The sequence below is a fragment of the Amblyomma americanum genome, chromosome 7 (genome assembly GCF_052857255.1).
Source record: "Amblyomma americanum isolate KBUSLIRL-KWMA chromosome 7, ASM5285725v1, whole genome shotgun sequence".
Lineage (NCBI taxonomy): Eukaryota > Metazoa > Arthropoda > Arachnida > Ixodida > Ixodidae > Amblyomma > Amblyomma americanum.
This window is the reverse complement of record NC_135503.1, coordinates 47,825,714-47,829,465: the sequence shown is the minus strand read 5'-3', so window position 1 is coordinate 47,829,465 and position 3,752 is coordinate 47,825,714.

Sequence of the window (3,752 nt, the reverse complement as noted above, 5' to 3'; positions counted from 1 at the left end):
GTTGTGAGCGTCGTCGTAGCCATCATCATCTGCGTCTGCTTCTTCAGAAAAATCTGCAACAAAAAATGCTTAAGTATCCACAGCGCGAAACTGTATTAAATATTATTCTATTACGCTTTAGGGCACACGGTTTATATTTTACCAACTATTATTCTTAGTTTTGATTTCGCTTGCGATTTGGGTTTTTTTTTCTGTAAATTGTAAACGGTAGGGTTTAGCCATTTAACGTCCAGAAGCGGCACATGAGCCACGAGGGGCGTCGTAGTGGAGACTATGGATTAATTTGCACCACCTGGGGGATCTTTAACGTGCGCCGAGCCGCTGACATCTGATCCCCCACAGCACACAGGCGCGTCTAGCGTTGCCTGCATCGAAACGTGGCGGCAGCGGCTGGGTTTGAATGGTTTGAAAATGGGTCAGTACGTCCATACGTCAATGGTCAATACGTCTTTCATCATCAGTGAAGCGTAACGTGAACTGCTAGAGTGGGGCAGCCGCTACTGGACTTGTCTGCGCTCCATTGCCCCGTAGAACACGCTTACGCGCACCAGCAACGAACGAAGGTTGTGTCAGTACAGTTGTGGCGTTTGCCGCGAAAATCACTTTGATGAAGCATGGCAGGTCTGCTTCTCAACATCGCATGTAGCTACAAACTAATTTTACCGCTCCGCCCTAGATGGGTGCACCGGGGGAAGCAACCGTAGTGGCGTTTTCATTGTGCACTGATGCGAAATCCCCCACCCTGATATGGGTGCCCGTGGTGGTGGTAGTGGTTTTATTAAAAATAATAGTAAAAAGGAAGGAAAAGATTTTTGCTAGCCCCGGCATCTGCCATCGATACTGAAGCACCTGAGCTGGGGCAGCGGAAATAAAGGACAGCCCGTGCCGTGAAAATTGTTTTTTGGGGAAAGGAAATGGCTCAGTATCTGTCTCACATATTGGCGGACACCTGAACCGCGCCGTAAGGGAAGGGATAAGGAAGGGAGTGAAGGAAGAAAGGGGTGCCGTAGTGGAGAGCTCCGAAATAAACAGGCTCCTTCCCAAACTTATACATATTAAACAAGATGTTCCCCACACAGTATAGGGCCAACTGTCCGTGGTGCGGAGCAAAACCAACACTATATCATGTCACATGGGAGTGCGGAAGAAATCAAGCATTCCACAAACACAAAACACAAAATGCGGAGCAATGGGAAAGCCGGCTCACCAGCTGCGAGCTAGGGGTCCAAAGGGCCCTCATAGCACACGCAAGCGAGGTGGCCCGACTCAGTGGAGCCCTGGACTAGGGGCCCACCCACGGCCAAGGAGGACCCAAGCTTCAAGACGAAGACTTCGTCCTCTACCGCTACTACTTCCTAGAGGAACCATTAAAGTTTTTCATTCATTCATTCGACCACCTGGAGATCTTTAACGTGCACTGACATCGCACAGCACACGGGCGCCTTAATGTTTTGCCCCCATCGAAACGCAGCCGCCGCGGTCAGGTTCGAACCCGGGAACTCCGGATCAGTAGCCGAGCGCCCTAAACACTGAGCCACCGCGGTGGGTATCCCGTGCACTCCGGGAATCCTTGAAACGAGGCCACCGACCTGTTAGCCCGAGGTTCATTAAACCGAGCTCTGGCGGCCTCTCATCTGGGATTCACGATGGAGCACGCGTTCACCTCCAGCGAGATCACGCAACCCTCCAAGGCCTCGCGTGAGCCATTTCCCCCACTGTACAAGTTCCTCAGCAATCGACAGGCAACCTTTGGGCGCAAATTACAAAACACACACTCTCCCCTCTCCTCTCACTCTTTCTCACTATCATTCCATTTTCCTCTCTTCGTCCTGTACTCTTTGTCCCGAACCTGTCGCTTCTGTTCTCAATCTCCTTTCTCATTGTACGGCGGATCCTCCCCCGTGGGGCGTGATCCCGCTGCGCTCCGAGGGCCCGGTCGTGCAGACCATCGCCATCGACCTGGCTCCCAGCGCAGTGGGACCGTGCGGGACCCGGGAGCCTGCACGCTCCGAACTCCTGTTTCTAATAAAGTTTTGTAGCGAAAGCTACACTGGGCTACCAGTCGAGCATTTCTCGGCACATGGGAGAGGCAGTTGTGAGCATGCGCCGTTACCATGGCAGCCGAAGAGGAGCAAAGTGCGGCGTGCGCTTCCCCGTCAAAACCGAGCATGACGTCACGGCGGATGGGCAGTTGTGCGGATGCGCCGATACCATGGTAACCAGAGAGAGCCCACAGCTGCGCCGCGTTCTTCGTCGCCGCCTCGCCGCACGCCGCTCTATCACCCGAGCCCCGCGTCGCATGCGCAGGATTGCGTAAAAAATTAATGTAGATTAGCTCAGATAATCCAGGATATACAAAGCAAAAGATGTCGGCGTTCGCTGCGTTCGTTGGCGTTGACAATGTTCTAGACGGCGATGTCTTTGAGGAAAGGAAAGGCGCATAACTGGCCCCCTGGATATACGGACGCCTCATTCGTGTTTTCGTACATGTGGCGGTGGTGAGAGAGCGAGATGTGGTCAGAATGCAATAGCACTGCATGCCACCTCCCAGGGTGGTAGGGAGGGCGCGCTGCATATCCAGTGGGCGGAACGCAATCAAAGCAGGCTTTTGCAGTTGAACACCAAGCCACGTATATGGAAGCGAGATTGAGGTCTCCACTGAGTCACGGAGCCGGTTTGCGCCTTTCCTTCCGTAAAAATGAACGTCCCTTGCAAAGTTGTCAACGCCAAAGAACTCTATGAACGCCGTCGGTTCACTTGTTTTGTTTGGTTTTTGAGGAAAGGAAATGGAACAGTAACCTTCTCACATATCTCGGTGGACACCCGAACCGCGCCGTAAAGGAAGGGATAAAGGAGGGAGGGAAAGAAGAAAGAGAGCGGGGGAACACCCTTGGCTCAGTGCTACTAGTGGCGCATGTGCAGTAGTCACTAGAGAGCGAGAGAGAGAGAGAGAGAGAAAGAGTCGGCGGCGGCCACCTGCGCCGTGCGTGACGTCACTCGTGCTCCGACATACGCCGGCTCGCGCGAAGCGCGGTGTTGACTAGCGTAGTGAAGCTTTTCGCTTCAAAAGGCAGATGTAATGGGCGTCTGTATCACAACGTTTGACATGCATGCGAAGAAGGAGAGTTCAGCCGCTGCTGAACGGCAGTATCGACAAGAGAAGATTAAATCTCCCGATCCTGAGGTTGTCGCCTGGCAGCTGGCTTGAACAAAATAAGAACGCTGGAGTCTGTGGGTAGGTGAAACAAGGTATCAACGCTGTCAGATATCTCCCTTCGATCACGTTACAAAATGGTTAAGCCTGCTGTGTTCGGCTCCTGGAAAGCGGCATTATCATCCAAGGAATCTACGTGGCACCGGGAACATCTGTCAAGCAGACGATTGACGTGGTTGCCACGTGTATACCAGCCTGCGGCACGGTTTAACAGTTGTGTGTGACTTTGGGTGATTTCAACAGGAAACAGGACTCATTTAGTCAGTGTATGAAAGAAAATTTTGACTTTAATTTAGCTTCGCACCCTCACGTACCGACTACGCAACAGGGAACTACTATAGAGCTTGTATACTATATAAAGAGGCTCTACCAAATCGAAATACTGTATCGACAAAATTGAGACCACTGCATGCTACTTCACAGATCATCGGGCTGTGTTCGTCTCTAAAAATAAATAAAATTAAATAAAAAATGTGTATGCCCAATGTCTCTCATTGCTGAACATAGTGACCACAAGCTCAGCCAGGAAACGTACCTC